Below are 19,106 nucleotides of genomic sequence, written 5' to 3'. Positions count from 1 at the left end.
ACCTTCTGTAGCAAAGCCATCACCCACAGAGAGATGAACCTGGAGAAGAGTCCCCTAAGCAAGCTGGTCCTGGGGCTCTGTTCACAAACACAAAAAGATCCCACAGAGCCCCAGGACAGCAACCAAACCAAATCATGGGAAAACAAAAAGAGAATTACTTGACACATTGGAAATAATTAATAAAAAAACAGAGCAAACTAGAATGCTATTTTACCCTAAACAGAGAGTACACAGTGGCAGAATACCTGACCACTGTAACTTACCCAAAATTAAGGAATGCTTTGACTATGTACAGACTCAGTGAGCATAGCCTTGCTATTGAGAAAGGTTGCCGTAGGCAGACCTGGATCTCAAGAGAAGACAGGCTATGTGCACTCTTCCCACAAAATAAGGTGGAAACTGAGCTGTACTTCCTAACCTTGTATGTATGACCATATTAGAGACACATATTCTTATTTACAATGACAGCCTACTCTGGCCAAACCCTAACGACGCTGGTTATGCACCGCCCTACGGGACTACCAATCACAGCCAATTGTGATACAGCCTGGAATCAAACCAGGGTCTGTAGTGACGTCTCTAGCACTGAGATGCAGTGCCTTAGACCGCTGCGCCACTCGGGAGCACATACAACCCATATTTATGTTTATTTATTTTCCTTTTTGTACTTTAAATGTATATAGACATGATATGACATTTGAAATGTCTCTATTATTTTGGAACTTGTGTGAGTGTAATATTTACTGTTCACTTTTTATCGTTTATCCATTTCACTTGCTTTGGCAATGTAAACATATGTTTCCCATGCCAATAAAGCCTCTTGAATTGAATTGAGAGAGAGAGAGAGATAGCGAGGGAGGAAGTAGGAGGACAGATGGTGTTAACAGAACGTGAGACACTGCACCGCAGTTACACTGCACCAGAGGCTAGAAGTTGGCGTTGTACTGAAGACAGACTCAAAGGTCATATTGACATGGGAGTTGTTAAAAAAAGGCTAATATTGGCAATGTTTTCATTAATGTGGAACATGTTGTGTTCAGCGTGGCTTAGAAATGTTTTTTTATGGACGGTTCTGAACATTGCTGTGCTGCTTCATTGAGGCAAGAGGTTTATAGAAGTGATGCAAATTAATCTACATTTCCTAAATTGATTTAGACAAAGTCCCATCTATAGGGTGAACCTTGTGACTTTATCATAGTATCTGTCCCATAACATATCCCTTGTAAGGTCAAAATAGTAATGTCTTTCAATGTCCATTCCCTTTCAAAAGCAAGCAGAGTACATTATCTTAGGTATACCACTTTAAACTGTGTGACATTGACCATATAATGACTTCATCAATCATGTTTTCAGCAGCAGGACTGAACAGCTTCTTCTCTGCAGTCCACTGCTCACCATTCTCTTTCACCTGTCTGCCTCTCAGAAATAAGCTGTGTCTCATACTCAACCATTGTCTAGTTCGATGAGTGGCACAGTATGATGCTAGGCAGTACAGACCTGGGTTCAAATACTATTTCAAATAATTGAAAATACTTTATCTTGGCTTGATTGAGCTCGCCTGGCTTAACAGAACCAATAGAGAAGTTCCAAAACAGCAAACCTCCCCCACCTGGCACTTGAGGCAACTTAAAGTGAACTCTCAATATAGTTGAACGTTTTAAAATAGTATTCAAACCAAGATCTGGAAAGTAGGACTTTCTATACATTAGATACTGGCCCAATTTAGTAACCTGGGTTCAACCTGGACATACAGTACACTGCATGTACACTACCCTTCAAAAGGCTAATTGGTCATTATAAAACCCTAACCCTATTCCATGCGAGACATTTCCAAGAAACTGAAGATCTCGTACAACACTGTGTTCTACTCCCTTCACAGAACAGCTCAAACGGGCTCTAACCAGAAAAGAAAGAGGAGTGGGAGGCCCAGGTGCACAAGTGAGCAAGTTAGAGTGTCTAGTTTGATAAACAGACAAGTCCTCAACTGGCAGGATCATTAAATAGTACCTGCAAAACACCAGTCTCAACATCAACACTGAGTAGCGACTCCGGGATGCTGTCCTCCTAGTTCCTCTGTCCAGTGTTCTTTTCTCCCTCTTAATCTTTTCTTTTTATGGGCCAGTCTGAGATATGGCTTTTTCTTTGCAACTCTGCCTAGAAGGCCAGCATCCAGGAGTTGCCTCTTCAATGTTGATGTTGAGACTGGTGTTTTGCGGGTACTATTTAATGAAGCTGCCATTTGAGGACTAGTGAGGCGTCTGTTTATCAAACTAGACACTCTAATGTACTTGTCCTCTTCCTCAGTTGTGCACCGGGGCCTCCCACTCCTCTTTCTTTTCTGGTTAGAGACCGTTTGCGCTGTTCTGTGAAAGGAGATTGGCAATTTCCCGCGTGGAATAGCCTTCATTTCTCAGAACAAGAATAGACTGACGAGTTTCAGAAGATAGGTCTTTGTTTCAGGTCATTTGAGCCTCTAATCGAACCCACAAATGCTGATGCTCCATATACTCAACAAGTCTAAAGGAGGCCAATGTTATTGCTTCTTTAATCAGAACAACACTTTTCAGCTGTGCTAACATAATTGCAAAATGGTTTTCTAATGATCAATTAGCCTTTTAAAATGATAAACTTGGATTAGCTAACACAACGTGCCATTGTAACACAGGAGTTATGGTTGCTGATAATGGGCCTCTGTACGCCTATGTAGATATTCCATAAAAATCTGCCGTTTCCAGCTGCAATAGTCATTTACAACATTAACAATGTCTACACTGTATTTCTGATCAATTTGATGGAAAAATGTGCTTTTCTTTCAAGAACAAGGACATTTCTAAGTGACCCCAAAATGTTGGAGGGTAGTGTATATTCAGTCATTACTCCTTTTAAATGTAATGAAATAAGATTTGTTTTATATTCGGCTATGCAGGCCTCTGGCGAAAACAAGAAAAAAAAGAGAATAATATGCAAGACTTTGAAATTATCACTGATTTTTTATGGCTGGCCCACATAATAGGTCCCACACTACATTTTCTCTCAGGGCCCAACACCTTTTATCACTTAGGCACAGGCTGGCATATATTCCAAACCAAAGTTGTCCCTGTGAGTGTTATTATTAATATTCAATGTGTGTGACACCGGACTTCAGCCTTTCTTTACTTGTGATTCCAAGTATTTCTCTAGGATCTTTCCAATCTCCTACTCATTTGTGGATTTTGGGGTGGACAACAATATGTAATCAAAACTATATTAAGTTTAATAGCGTAGATAAATACTCTGCTGTTGCTGTGGAACAGATTACAATAATTTTGTGCAGTATAATAAAAAATACAGTAAATTATGTTTAATATCAGGGAGACATATTCTTCAGTGTTGTGGACTTGCCTTTTATTAATATAATATCCAATATGAGTCATGGCTGCAGTAGATGTGTAGCATCTGAGTAGTAAATTAATCATCATGTGTTATGATAAATTAACCTACTGTATTATTGCCAGAGTGGTGTACCCTCTGTGCTGTGACTGTGCTGAGTAGGCCCAACATTGTGGCTTTAACTTTCATTATAAGGAGCGACGCAATGCATATTGATGAATATTGATGACATGGCCCCACTCAGAAAATTAATGTCAGAATTTTTATGGGAATGATTTGTTGATCAAATCAAATCAAATCAAATTGTATTAGTCACATGCGCCAAATACAACAGGTGTAGGACCTTACAGTGAAATGCTTAATTACGAGCCCCTTACCAACAATGCAGTTTAAAAAAAAACCTGGGTAAGAATAAGATATAAAAGTAACAAGTAATTAAAGAGCAGCAGTAAAATAACAATGGCGAGACTATATACAGGGGGGTACCGATACAGAGTCAATGTGCGGGGGCACCGGTTAGTTGAGGTAGTATGTAGATATAGGTAGAGTTATTAAAGTGACTAAATGCATAGATAACAACAGAGAGTAGCAGTGGTGTAAAGGGGGGGAGGGGGCAATGCAAATAGTCTGGGTAGCCATTTGACTAGAGGAGTCCTATGGCTTGGGGTTAGAAGCTGTTTAGATGCCTCTTGGACCTAGACTTGTCGCTCCCGTACCGCTTGCTGTGCCATAGCAGAGAAAACAGTTTATGACTAGGGTGGCTGGAGTCTTTGACATTTTTTAGGGCCTTCCTCTGACACCACCTGGTATAGAGGTAGTGGATGATACTGGGCCATTCGCACTACCCTCTGTAGTGCCTTGTGGTCGGAGGCCGAGCAGTTGCCATATCAGGCAGTGATGCTACCCGTCAGGATGCTCTCGATGGTGCAGCTGTAGAACCTTTTGAGGAACTGAGGACCCATGACAAATCTATTCAGTCTCCTGAGGGGGAATAGGTTTTGTCGTGCCTTCTTCACGACTGTCTTGGTGTGCTTGGACCATGTTAGTTTGTTGGTGATGTGGACACCAAGGAACTTGAAGTTCTCAATCTGCTCCACTGCAGCCCCGTCGATGAGAATGGGGGCGTGCTCAGTCCTCTTTTTCCTGTAGTCCATAATCATCATTGTCTTGATCACGTTGAGGGAGAGGTTGTTGTCCTGGCACCACACGGCCAGGTCTCTGACCTCCTCCCTATAGGCTGTCTCTTCGTTGTCAGTGATCAGGCCTACCACTGTTGTGTCATTGGAAAATTGAATGATGTGTTGGAGTCGTGCCTGGCCGTGCAGTCATGAGTGAACAGGGAGTACAGGAGGGGACTGAGTACACACCCCTGAGGGGCCCCTGTGTTGAGGATCAGCTTGGCGGATGTGTTGTTACCATCCCTCACCACCTGCGGGCGGCCCGTTAAGAAGTCAAGGATCCAGTTGCAGAGGGAGGTGTTTAGTCCTAGGGTCCTTAGCTTATTGATGAGCTTTGAGGGCACTATGGTGTTTATTTTATTTATTTATTTATTTCACCTTTCTTTAACCAGGTAGACTAGTTGAGAACAAGTTCTCATTTACAACTGCGACCTGGCCAAGATAAAGCATAGCAGTGTGAACAGACAACAACACAGAGTTACACATGGAATAAACAATTAACAAGTCAATAACACAGTAGAAAAAAAGAGAGTCTATATACATTGTGTGCAAAAGGCATGAGGAGGTAGGCGAATAATTACAATTTTGCAGATTAACACTGGAGTGATAAATGATCAGATGGTCATGTACAGGTAGAGATACTGGTGTGCAAAAGAGCAGAAAAGTAAATAAATATAAACAGTATGGGGATGAGGTAGGTAAATTGGGTGGGCTATTTACCGATAGACTATGTACAGCTGCAGCGATCGGTTAGCTGCTCAGATAGCAGATGTTTGAAGTTGGTGAGGGAGATGAAAGTCTCCAGCTTCAGCGATTTTTGCAATTCGTTCCAGTCACAGGCAGCAGAGAACTGGAACGAAAGGCGGCCAAATTAGGTGTTGGCTTCAGGGATGATCAGTGAGATACACCTGCTGGAGCGCGTGCTACGGGTGGGTGTTGCCATCGTGACCAGTGAACTGAGATAAGGCGGAGCTTTACCTAGCATGGACTTGTAGATGACCTGGAGCCAGTGGGTCTGGCGACGAATATGTAGCGAGGGCCAGCCAACTAGAGCATACAGGTCGCAGTGGTGGGTGGTATAAGGTGCTTTAGTAACAAAACGGATGGCACTGTGATAAACTGCATCCAGTTTGCTGAGTAGAGTATTGGAAGCTATTTTGTAGATGACGTCGCCGAAGTCGAGGATCGGTAGGATAGTCAGTTTTACTAGGGTAAGTTTGGCAGCGTGAGTGAAGGAGGCTTTGTTGCAAAATAGAAAGCCGACTCTAGATTTGATTTTAGATTGGATATGTTTGATATGAGTCTGGAAGGAGAGTTTACAGTCTAGCCAGACACCTAGGTACTTATAGATGTCCACATATTCTAGGTTGGAACCAGCCAGGGTGGTGATGCTAGTCGGGCGTGCGGGTTCAGGCAGCGAATGGTTGAAGAGCATGCATTTGGTTATACTAGCGTTTAAGAGCAGTTGGTGTTGAACGCTGAGCTGTAGTCAATGAATGGCATTCTCACATAGGTGTTCCTTTTGTCCAGGTGGGAAAGGGCAGTGTGCAGTGCAATAGAGATTGCATCATTTGTGGATCTGTTGGGGCAGTATGCAAGTTGGAGTGGGTCTAGGGTTTCTGGGTTGATGGTGTTGATGTGAGCCATAACCAGCCTTTCAAAGCACTTCATGGCTACAGACGTGAGTGCTACGTGTCCACTTTTTTATTGATCTAGTCACTGGTGCTTCCTGATTTAATTTTTGCTTGTAGGCAGGAATCAGGAGGATAGAATTATGGTCAGATTTGCCAAATGGAGGGCGAGGGAGGGCTTTGTATGCATCTCTGTGTGTGGAGTAATGGTAATCCAGAGTTTTTTCCCTCGTGTGCAACACATTTAACATGCTGATAGAAATTTGGTAAAACGGATTTAAGTTTCCCTGCATTAAAGTCCCCGGCTACTAGGAGCGCTGCCTCTGGGTGAGCATTTTCCTGTTTGCTTGTGGCGGAATTCAGCTCATTCAATGCTGTCTTAGTGCTCTGAAGGAGGACAACCATCTCTGCAGCACTCCACCAATCATGCCTTTATAGTAGAGTGACCAGACGGGAAGCCACTCCTCAGTCAAAGGCACACAACTGCCCGCTTGGAGTTTGCCAAAAGGCACCTAAAGGACTCTCAGACCATGAGAAATTAGATTCTCTGGTCTGATGAAACCAAGATTGAACTCTTTGGCCTGAATGCCAAGCGTCACGTCTGGATGAAACCTGCCACCATCACTACAGTGAAGCATGGTGGGGGCAGCATCTTGCTGTGGAGATGTTTTTTAGTGGCATGGACTGGGAGACTAGACAGGATTAGTTCAGGAAAAGATGAACTGAGCAAAGTACAGAGAGATCCTTGATGAAAACCTGCTCCAGAGCGCTCCAGACCTCAGATTGGGGAGACGGTTCACCTTCCAGCAGGACAACGACCCTAAGCACACAGCCAAGATAATGCAGGAGGGGCTTCGCGACAAGTCTCTGAATGTCCTAGCGTGGCCCAGCCAGAGCCCAGAACTGAACCCGATCTAACATCTCTGGAGAGACCTGAAAATAGCTGTGCAGCAACGCTCCCCATCCAACATGACAGAGCTTGAGAGGATCTGCAGAGAAGAATGGGATAAACTCCCCAAATACAGGTGTGCCATGCTTGTAGCATCATACCCTAGGAGACTCGAGGCTGTAATTGCTGCCAAAGGTGATTCAACAAAGTCCTGAGTAAATTGTCTGAATACATACAGTATGTTAACATTATATTTATTGCTTTGTCATTATGGATGTTGTGTGTAGAGGGAGGGAACAGAGTTGAATCCATTTTAGAATTAGGCTGTAACGTAACAAAACGTGGAAAAAATGAAGGGGTCTGAATACTTTCCGAATGCACTGTAGACTGACCAGGTGAATCCAGGTGAAAGCTATGATCAATCCAGGTGAATGGGCAATACAAAAGTGCCTTTGAATGCGGTATGATAGTAGGTGCAAGGGGCACCAGTTTGTGTCATGGACTACAACATTTCTACGTTTTTGATGCTCAACAGTTTGTATAAAAGAATGGTCCATCACCCGTGTGTATAAAAGAATGGTCCACCACCCGTGTGTATAAAAGAATGGTCCACTACCCAAAGGACATCCAGCCAACTTGACACAACTGTGGGAAACATTGGAGTCAACATGGGCCAGCATCCCTGTCAAACACTTTCGACACCTTGTAGAAACCATGACCCGATGAATTGAGGCTTTTCTGAGGGCAAAAGGGGGGGTGCAACTAGGGCTGTGGTGGTCATGAGATTATATCAGCCGGTCATTGTCAAGGAAATAACTGCCGGTCTCACGGTAATTGACCGTAATTAACAGAAACACATTTAGCATCTCCCGGCTTCCATTCATAGCCTACAAACCTCTGATGCAGACCTATAGAACATCGGCTTTTTAAAAAGTCGAATAAATCCATTTAATATAACCTACAGTGGTTCCCAAACATTTTATAGTCCCGTACCCCTTTAGACATTCAACCTCCAGCTGCGTACCCCCTCTAGCACCAGGGTCAGCGCACTCTCAAATGTTGTTTTTTTGCCATCATTGTATGCCTGCCACACACGCACTATACGATACGTTTAATAAACATAAGAATGAGTGTGAGTTTTTGACACAACCCAGCTTGTGGGAAGTGACAAAGAGCTCTTATAGGACCAGGGCACAAATAATAACGTAATAATAATCAATGATTTTGCTCTTTATTTAGCCATCTTACATATACAACTGTATTTGTTCATCAAAAAGGTTAATGAAGGGTGTGCTTGAAAGGATACACATAACTCTGCAATGTTGGGTTGTATTGGAGAGAGTCTCAGTCTTAAATCATTTTCCACACACAGTCTGTGCCTGTATTTAGTTTTCATGCTAGTGAGGGCCGAGAATCCACTCTCACATATGTACGTGGTTGCAAAGTGCATCAGGGTCTTAACAGCACGATTGCCAAGGCAGGATACTCTGAGCGCAGCCCAATCCAGAAATTTGGCAGTGGCTTCTGATTAAATGACATTTTCACAGAATCGCTTGTTGCAATTTCGATGAGGCTCTCTTGTTCAGATATCGGTAAGTGGACTGGAGGCAGGGCATGAAAGGGATAACAAATACAGTTGTTTGTGTCATCTGTTTCGGGAATGTACCAGAATAATTGCGCACCCAACTCACGCAAATGCTTCGCTATATCACATTTGACATTGTCTGTAAGCTTGAGTTCATTTGCACACAAAAAATCATAGAATGATGGAAAGACCTGTGTGTTGTCCTTGTTAATGCAGACAGAGAAGAGCTCCAACTTCTTAATCATAGCCTCAATTTTGTCCACACATTGAATATAGTTGTGGAGAGTCCCTGTAATCCTAGATTCAGATCACTCAGGCGAGAAAAACATCACCCAGATAGGCCAGTCGTGTGAGAAACTCGTCATCATGCAAGAGGTCAGACAAGTGGAAATTATGGTCAGTAAGGAAAACTTTCAGCTCGTCTCTCAATTTTTTTTTTAAACGTGTCAGTACTTTGCCCCTTGATAACCAGCACACTTCTATGTTGTAAAAGCGTTACATGGTTGTTGCCCATATCATTGCATAGTGCAGAAAATACATGACAGTTCAGGGACGTTGCTTTAACAAAGTTAACCATTTTCACTGTAGTGTCCAAAACGTATTTCAAGCTGTCAGGCATTCCTTTGGCAGCAAGAGCCTCTTGGTGGTTTCTGCAGTGTACCCATGTGGCATAGGGAGCAACTGCTTGCACGCGCGTTACCAGTCCACTACGTCTCCCTGTCATGGGTTTTGCGCTATCAGTACAGATGCCAACCCATCTTGACCACCAATGTCCATTTGATGTCACAAAGGTGTCCAGTACTTAAAAAATATCCTCTCCTGTTGTCCTGGTTTCCAGTGGTGTGCAGAAGAGGATGTCTTCTTTAATTGACACCCCATAAACGTAACGGACATATACCAGGAGCTGTGCTAGGCCCACCACGTCTGTTGATTCATCCAGCTGTAACGCCTACAATTCACTGGCTTGTATGCAAATTAGTAATTGTTTTAAAACATCTCCTGTCATGTCACTGATGCGTCGTGAAACAGTGTTGTTTGATGAAGGCATTGTCTGTATAGTTCTTTTGGGCCTTTTCCCCCAGCATTGTCCCAGCCATATCCGCGGCAGCAGGAAGAATGAAGTCCTCCACAATAGTATGGGTCTTGCCTGTCCTAGCCACTCGGTAGCTCACCATATAAGACTCTACTAGCCAACTTCTTATTAATGGTATCTGTTGCTGTTATACATGTCTTACTAATTGAAGTCGTCTTAATTCTCGCTCAAAAAACTCCCAAGGTTTATCTTTCAAAATGTTTTTTTTTTTTCCTAAATGTCTGCAAATGAGTGAAGGTTTCATCGAGTTGTGCGATAGTACTTTTGCACATATAACACACTGTTGCTGAGGAACCCCAAATCAATATAGTTCTCATCATATTTGCGCCACTTCGATGGTCCAATGTCCCTGTCTGTTGTTTGGTGCTTTCCCGGGTAAGGGGGCAGTAGCTCTTCGGCTGCATCAGATTCACAACGGTCAGTGTCCATGTTAGCTGGGCTAACAACAAATGTAGAATTACTGATGCTAGCATTTGATGTACTCATGGAAGCAGAACAACTTGCGTTGTCGACATGTGCCGATGTAGTACTACTGGTAGCAGGTGTAGTACTGCTGGTAGTAGCAGTACCTTACTTTTGTAACCCTTTATCAATTTTCGAGCAAATGGAATGAGCAGCAGCTACGTTTGGCTGCATACGGACTGTTAGTGTAATTCGAGTGAGAGAATAATGGTTAATGTGATTTGATGTTAATTATATGACTAGGCTACTTGTATTTGACATTGTGTTGTGATTTCGCTGAACACTAGATGGTTGACTTTTATTTTTGGCAGTGAAACGAGGCTACTCAAGGGAGAAAAAAAACTCACCCTAATGTTTAGCCCCGTTGGAAAAAATAAATGGACTGTTTGAACATGTGAAGAAAAACAATGTAGTATTATTTTTTGGTTTTAAAAGTGAATCACATTTTTATTAGCCATACCCCTGACGGCATTGCACATACTCCTGGGGGTATACCAGTTTGGGAATACCTGGCTTACACCATCACAAAAATCCATTGTTTATTTGAGGCAGGTCTAAAGAAGCATGATATGAAGAAAATGTAGTCTATTTCAGAACAACAGAATAGCATACTCGAAGAGGCGCAAATAGGATGAGAACTACATTGATTTGGGGTTCACTTATATTGGGAGTATTGCGGCAGGTAGCCTAGTGGTTAGAGCATTGGGCCAGTAACCGAAAGGTTGCTGGATTGAATCCCTGAGCTGACAAGGTAAAAATTCTGCCCCTGAACAAGGCAGTTAACCCACTGTTCCCCGGTAGACCGTCATAAGAATTTGTTCTTAACTGACTTGCCTAGTTAAATGAAGGTTAAATTTAAAAACATACTCAGAGTTGTCCTTATGTTAGGCTCTGATCTGGCTGTGCCAAATGGCTGTGGGTTACACTAGTTCATTTAGCAGGCAATATTTGCTTAGAATTTCATGGCATTATTTTATAACATGAAGAATAAAGTTGGATATAGCTGAATAAAATCTGAATCATATTTTCTCCTAATGACTTCTGAGGGAGTCCGCACATGCGACTATTTTGTATTGAACGGTTAACAAATGAACAGGTCCTCCTATATGCTTCATTTAGAGTTATTTATGCAACTTTAGGCAGTATGCTTTTATTGTTGTCAGAGTGATTAGAGGGACGATAGAGTGCTGAGTACCAGGCAGTTAGCAAGTTTGGTAGGCTACTAATGACCATCAACAGCATCAGAGCTTGGAGAAGCCTAGATACCCACCGGTGTGGCAGTAATACGGTCACCGTAACAGCCCTAGGTGCAACTCAATATTAGGAAGGTGTTCCTAATGTTTTGTACACTGACTGTATGTGGGTGCAGGAATAAAGCATTGGAGCAGCGTATCTGGTGTGCAAGGTTTTCTTATTATAATACTTTGTAAAACAGATTTTTCTCCCAATTTCATGATATTCATTGGTCGTTACAGTCTTGTCCCATCGCTGCAACTCCCGTACGGACTCGGGAGAGGTGAAGGGTCGAGGGCCATGCGTCCTCCGAAACATGACCCCGCCAAGCCGCACTGCTTCTTGACACAATGCTTGCTTAATCCAGAAGCCAGCCGCACCAATGTGTCGGAGGAAACACCGCACGACTGGCTACCGTGTCAGTGTGCATGTGCCCAGCCTGCCGTATGTGTCGCTAGAGTGCTGTCATGTCTTTGGCTATACCGGATTAATTGATAAGACATGCTATTCTATAAAATAATTTCTCTGTAATTAATATCACCTGATTGAGCTAATCATGTAATCATGTAAATGTAATTAACTAGAGAGTCGGGCACCACGAAATAATATTTATAGAGATGTTATCTTCCGAATAAACTCTTAAAGAACTAGTAATATTTTACATCAATAGCAGTCAACATTAATCTTCATCTTACTTCAGTCTCATAATCTGAAAGTTGTAAATTATTTTATCTGCAAGCATAAAGGAAAACGTCCCTAGTGGACGGAACAGATATGACGGCTTGTTACACAAAGGAAAAGGGGCTGGATTGAGTGAAGGACCGGGAAGACAGGAACAAAGGCGAAGCTGTGCTACCGTAAATACAGTATCTTAAGCATTCTAAATTACCGCCCATTTGGAAAACGAAAATGCAATAAATATTTACTCTGAGCTGCGCTTCAGTAGGTTGGTGGTAGATTGAAGGCCGTGTTGCCAAACCGAGTCCTCTGTCCTTTGAAGAATGTCTCTGGTTGTCAATTGAATACGTTGTAGTAACGTCGTTGTGTGATAGACGGGATACTCCTTCCTAACCTGCGTTTGCAGCTGCGGTCGCTAACTCAACAGCTAGGAGGTATCATTTCGGTAGTGAATAAGAGTTATAAAGTTCATACCATTCAAAACCAAAGCTCATGCTGATGTTGGCTTCGTTTTGTAGTTATTATCTGAACCATTCTGACATAGGACCGTCGCCCTCATATCCTCGGAACAGGAAGTTCTATTGTCGTCAAGGCTTTATATAGGAAGGGAGAAGAGGGCGTGTTTGAAAAGTTTTATAGCCCATGTCCCTTCACAGAGGCAGGCCACTGAGTGAGCAGCCCTAACTTATGAAAATCCACATCTCCCATTTTAGAAGCTAAAATCACATTTCATCCCGTCACAAATAATTTCATATTCAAACATTTCAATTGAACAACAATTCCATGTGAATCCTTTAACTCTGATGTGTAGACTTTCCACTGTAGAGTTTACGTCATCTTATCATTGATGAGAATGTCTCAGATGTCAACCGAACTGACATCATATTCAAGTACCACCACATATGTTCAATTGCTCAGATTACCAGAATATCGTTCATTTCCCCCCACATTCTGATGTTCCCAGAATCTCTATGTTAACCAAGGGTTTTCTAAATGTAACCTCAGTAGGGTAGAGAGAGGGAAAAGGGGGGAAGAGTTATTTATGACTGTCATAAACCTATCCCCCAGGCCAACGTCATAACAGTGCGGTGGGACAAGGACATCCCGGCCGGTCAAATGTTCCTCTAACCCGGACGACTTTGGCCAATTATGTGCCACCTCATGGGTCACCTGGTCGCGGCTGGCTGCAACACAGCTCGGGATCAAACCCGGATCTGTAGCGTCGCCTCTAGCACTGCGAAACAGTGCCTTAGGCCGCTGTGCCACTCGGGAGGCCTCAGTCAAGACATTTTGAATGTTTGTATCACACACTCTCCCCTGCAACCTGATCTCATAATTTGACCCGTTAATTCAGTGTGGTTACAGAGTTAATACCGCATGGTTACAGAGTTAAAACAGAAACTACTGAAAGGGTTAAGTTTATGTATTAATTCAGAATTGTTAAGGTTAGGCCTATGGTTTGGGGAAGGCTTAAAACAAAATAATAAAAAACAATGCGCTGTTCCCATTAAGTATCTACAAGTACCCTCTCTGCTTGCTAGAGAATTGTGAACTGCTCTGAACCGTGTGAGCTTGAACCCAATGCTGTGTCATCATTTATAATTTTTGGGGGGTGATTGCAGTTCCTCTTGCTGTTCATAGGAAAGCACCATGGTCTTGGAGTGGATGCAGTGGCATCCCGTCTTTCACTTCTTTTGAGCCACTCATGTTTGTTTTTTTGGGGGGTGGTTGCTGTTTCACATGTTATTGCAATAATACGTGTGACATATCAGTTTGTAAACAATGTAAAATTAAAATTAAAATCATTGAATTAATAAAGCCGCATACAAACACTTTTTTTTGCTTTCTTGAGCAAGGCTGCTCCAAAATGCAGGTGTTTCAGCCTAGCTCAATGTTTTCTGTGGTGTTGGGGCATCCAGCGGAACATACGGAGCTTAGGGGTTGGTAATGTTTCCTAGTTGTGCCAGGATTGGCTCAGTGTTCTGTCACTCATGGGGACACTACGTCTGTGAGTATAACAGAACTCATATGGCAGGCAAAAACCTGAGAAGAAATCCAAACAGGAAGTGAGAAATCTGAGGTTGGTCGATTTTCAACCCATTTTCACAGTGGGGTATGGATGAAGTTGCACTTCCTAGGGCTTCCACTAGATGTCAACTGTCTTTAGAAACTTGAATGAGGCTTCTTCTGTGTTGTGGGGCTGAATAAGAGCTGAATGAATCAGGTTACTGGCAGAGAGCCATTTCCTGGTCATGCGCATTTCACATCATATCGACCTACGTTCCATGGCTTCTCTAGACATAAAATAATTATCCGATTGGAACGTTATTGAAGATTTATGATAAAAACATCCTAAAGATTGATTCTATACTTAGTTTGAAATGTTTCTTCGACCTGTAATATACTTTTTTGTCCGAAGTTATGCTGGACCTGCATGAGCGTTTGGATATGTGTACCTAACGCCCTAACAAAAGTAGCTACTTGGACATAAATAATGGACATTATCGAACAAATCAAGCATTTATTGTGGAACTAGGATTCCTGTGAGTGCATTCTGACGAAGATCATCAAAGGTAAATGAATATTTATAATGTGATTTCTGGTTTCTGTTGACTCCAACATGGCGGATACATTTTTTTATTTTTCTGAGCACTGTCTCAGACTTCTTTTCCGTAAAAAAAACAAACAAATCTGACACAGCGGTTGCATTAAGGAGAGTTATATCTATAATTCCATATGTATAACTTGTATTATCATCTACATTTATGATGAGTACTTATTTTGAATTGATGTCGCTATGCAAAATAACTGGATGTTTTTGGAACTAGTAAACGTATTGCGCCAATGTAAACTCTGAATTTTTTATATTAACTTTATCAAACAAAACATACATGTATTGTGTAACATGAAGTCCTATGAGTGTCATCTGATAAAGATCATCAAAGGTTAGTGATTAATTTTATCTCTATTTGTGCTTTTTGTGACTCCTCTCTTTGGCTGGAAAAATGGCTGTGTTTTTCTGTGGCTTGGTGGTGACCTAACATAACGATTATTAATGAGATTTCTGTTGTTTTGAATTTGGCGCCCTGCACTTTCACTGGCTGTTGTCATATCGATCCCGTTAACGGGATTGCAGCCCTAAGAAGTTTTAAGGGTCTCTTTTCCAAGCTTGAAATTATAAATATTCAGCATTGGCCATGCTGTCAATCCAGCATGATTTATTCCCCTCTCAAAACAACCATTAACTTGGAACTGGGAAATCTCACTTCAGTGAGTTCAAGACACCTGGGAACTCGGGAATGAAAGTGTTTCGACTGGGAAAATACGCTTTGAACTCGGAATTGTAAATTTGGGAACTTGGGCCTCTTTCTAGAGTTACGACCTGAAGATCACTGACGTCATCATGATTTCACTTTGTTTTTTTCCGAGTTCCCAGTTGTCTTGAAAGCACCAGAAATCCAGAGAATGCCAGACTTTGATGACAAAGTTTGATGACAAATTTGCCCACAAAGGACCGCCGCGCCACCTTCCTGTTCAAGTGAGCACAGCACAACAAGGTTAGTCCAAAAATGTCTTGCATGCTGCTGCATAAATGATGTAATATGCCAGGGAGATATGTATACTGTAGCTAAGAATGTAATAGTAAGTGTATGTTGTGTAGTAAACTGTTAGAAGCCCATGTGCCTCACCCTAATAATTTGGTCTATTTTCTCCTCTTAATTTTGCCTACGTTTCTGACTTGGTGGTGCACATGTAGCCTATAACCTGTTTTAGAGAAATGTAATCATTGAATATTGTAAGAGCTTTCATTATCTGCTTATATGACCACTTTACTTATCCTATGGTTCTGACTTGGTGTACAGGGAGAACACTGTAAGAACAGCCCATGTTCTGAATTCTGTCACTGTATATTTCAAAAGTGCTGAACAAATAGTTATATTGACTATGTCCGTCGTAGCTCGCTTATTAATGTCTTAATAGAAATTACTGCCTCTTATGCACTTGTCGTTCTCTTATGCCATAGTTTGTACATCTCAATTGTAAGTAGAAACCACACTTGTTTAAGCAAGTCAGCCATATTAGCTGTTTTTTTTAAAGGCAGTAAATGAGTATGAATTAACCTATTCGCTGCCAGACAAGGCTCCGCTGATAGCCATGTGTGGCAGTGGTAAGATATTGGGACTGCTGTTGGGACTCTGCTGTTAGGACAGCTTTATGTAGGCCCTAACAGTTTGTGGCCACCGTTTGTCTACCCTAACCCAATTCATGTATTGTTTAGTGTTGTGTTGTATAGTGGGTTTGCTGCCAGGCATTTCCCCCAAAAATGTGGTTTGCCCCACCAAGATTTACAGTTGAAGTCAGAAGTTTACATACACCTTAGCCAAATACATTTAAACTCAGTTTTTTCATAATTCCTGACAATTAATCAGAGTAAAAATGCCCTGTCCTAGGTCAGTTAGGAACACCACTTTATTTTAAGAATGTGAAATGTCAGAATTATAGTAGAGAGAATGATTTATTTCAGCTTTGATTTCTTTCATCACATTTCCAGTGGGTCAGAAGTTTACATATACTCAATTAGTATTTGGTAGCATTGCCTTTAAATTGTTTAACTTGGGTCAAATGTTCCGTGTAGCCTTCCACAAGCTTCCCACAATAAGTTGGGTGAATTTTGGCCCATTCCTCCTGACAGAGCTGGTGTAATTGAGGCAGGTTTGTAGGCCTCCTTGCTCGCACACGCTTTTTCAATTCTGCCCACAAATTTTCTATAGAATTGAGGTAAGGGCTTTGTGATGGCCACTCCAATACCTTGACTTTGTTGTCCTTAAGACAATTTGCCACAACTTTGGAAGCATGCTTGGGGTCATTGTCCACTTGGAAGACCCATTTGCGAACAATCTTTAACTTCCTGACTGATGTCTTGAGATGTTGCTTCAATATATCCACATAATTTTCCTGCCTCATGATGCCATTTATTTTGTGAAGTGCACCAGTCCCTCCTGCAGCAAAGCACCCCCACACCATGATGCCGCCACCCCCGTGCTTCATGGTTGGGATGGTGTTCTTCGGCTTGCAAGATCCCCCCCCTTTTTTCTCCAAACATAACGATTATGACCAAACAGTTCTATTTTTGTTTCATCAGACCAGAGGACATTTCTCCAAAAAGTATGATCTTTGTCCCCATGTGCAGTTGCAAACCGTAGTCTGTCTTTTTTTTATGGCGGTTTTGGAGCAGTGGCTTCTTCCTTGCTGAGCGGCCTTTCAGGTTACCTCGATATAGGACTTGTTTCACTGTGGATATAGATACCTGCTTCCTCCAGTATCTTCACAAGGTTCTTTGCTGTTGTTCTAGGATTGATTTGCACTTTTCCCACCAAAGTACGCTTATCTCTAGGAGACAGAACGCGTCTCCTTCCTGAGCGGTGATGACTGCGTGGCCCCATGGTGTTTATACTTGCATACTATTGTTCGTACAGATGAACGTGGTACCGTCAGGCGTTTGGAAATTGCTCCAAAGGATGAACCAGACTTGTGGAGGTCTACAATTTTTTTTCTTAGGTCTTGGCTGATATCTTTTGATTTTCCCATAATGTCAAGCAAATAGGCACAGTTTGAAGGTAGGCCTTGAAATACATCCACAGGTACAATTGACTGAAATTATGTCAATTAGCCTATCAGAAGCTTCTAAAGCCATGACATAATTTTCTCGAATTTGCCAAGCTGTTTAAAGGCACAGTCAACTTAGAGTATGTAAACTTCTGATACACTGGAATTGTGATACAGTGAATTATAAGTGAAATAATCTGCCTGTAAACAATTGTTGGAAAAATGACTTCTGTCATGCACAAAGTAGATGTCCTAACCGACTTGCCTAAACTATAGTTTGTTAACAAGACATTTCTGGAGTGGCTGAAAACAAGTTTTAATGACTCCAACATAAGTGTATGTAAACTTCCGACTTCAACTGTCCATGCTAAAATCACCACTGAGTTGATGCAAGCTTTGACTGGAATCCAGTGGAGTGTGCGAAGGAGCGAGGTGACATGAGAGAACTTGGGAAGGTTGAAAACCAGGCGGGCTGCAACGTACTGGATATGTTGCAGGGGATTGATGGCACAACCTAAAACACAAAACCAAACCTACACTGGAGTTGCTCACCAAGACAACATTGAATGGCCTAGTTACAGTTTTGAATATTGTACAATCCAGCTGTGCAAAGCTCTTAGAGACTTACCCCAAAAGACTCACAGCTGTGATCGCTGCCATACGTGCTTCTATAAACACTCGGGGTGTGAATACTAATGTTAAGGAGCTCAGTATTTCTGTATTTCATTTTCAATAAATTTGCAAAATGTTCTAAAAATGTGTTTTCACTTTAACCCATCTCAAATTCATGCTGTAACACAACAAAATGTGGAATAAGTCAAAGGGTATGAATACTTTCTGAAAACACTGTATATCAACATCCTCGAGGACTTTCTTGTGACCAACCTGCACTCTCCAGTCTCTCCCTTGTCAAGGATCTCCCTTCTCTCTCATTACTGACATCCACATAAGGAATCACTCTGCGACGAGCACAGACAAATAACACTGGCGTCCAACTTCACAATAAAGCCAAATAAAACTGGAGCACAGTTCCATGATAAAGCCAAATAATACTGGAGCACAGCTCCATGATAAAGCCAAATAATACTGGAGCACAGCTCCATGATAAAGCCAAATAATACTGGAGCACAGTTCCATGATAAAGCCAAATAATACTGGAGCACAGCTCCATGATAAAGCCAAATAATACTGGAGCACAGCTCCATGATAAAGCCAAATAATACTGGAGCACAGCTCCATGATAAAGCCAAATAATACTGGAGCACAGCTCCATGATAAAGCCAAATAATACTGGAGCACAGTTCCATGATAAAGTCAAATAATACTGGAGCACAACTCCATGATAAAGCCAAATAATACTGGAGCACAGTTCCATGATAAA

At 42.0% G+C, this 19,106-nt stretch overlaps 1 protein-coding gene across 4 annotated transcripts in view; it reads left to right on the top strand.

Annotated features, from left to right (window-relative positions):
• Positions 1-19,106, top strand: part of LOC110488940 (follistatin-related protein 5) — a 190,084-nt gene that overhangs the window by 21,564 nt on the left and 149,414 nt on the right. The window lies entirely within an intron of this gene.

This window comes from Oncorhynchus mykiss, chromosome 14 (assembly GCF_057628025.1).
Source record: "Oncorhynchus mykiss isolate SJ-2025 chromosome 14, ASM5762802v1, whole genome shotgun sequence".
Taxonomy (NCBI): Eukaryota; Metazoa; Chordata; class Actinopteri; order Salmoniformes; family Salmonidae; genus Oncorhynchus; species Oncorhynchus mykiss.
Note: the sequence above shows the minus strand (reverse complement) of the source record. Positions and strands in the feature narration are given on the sequence as shown.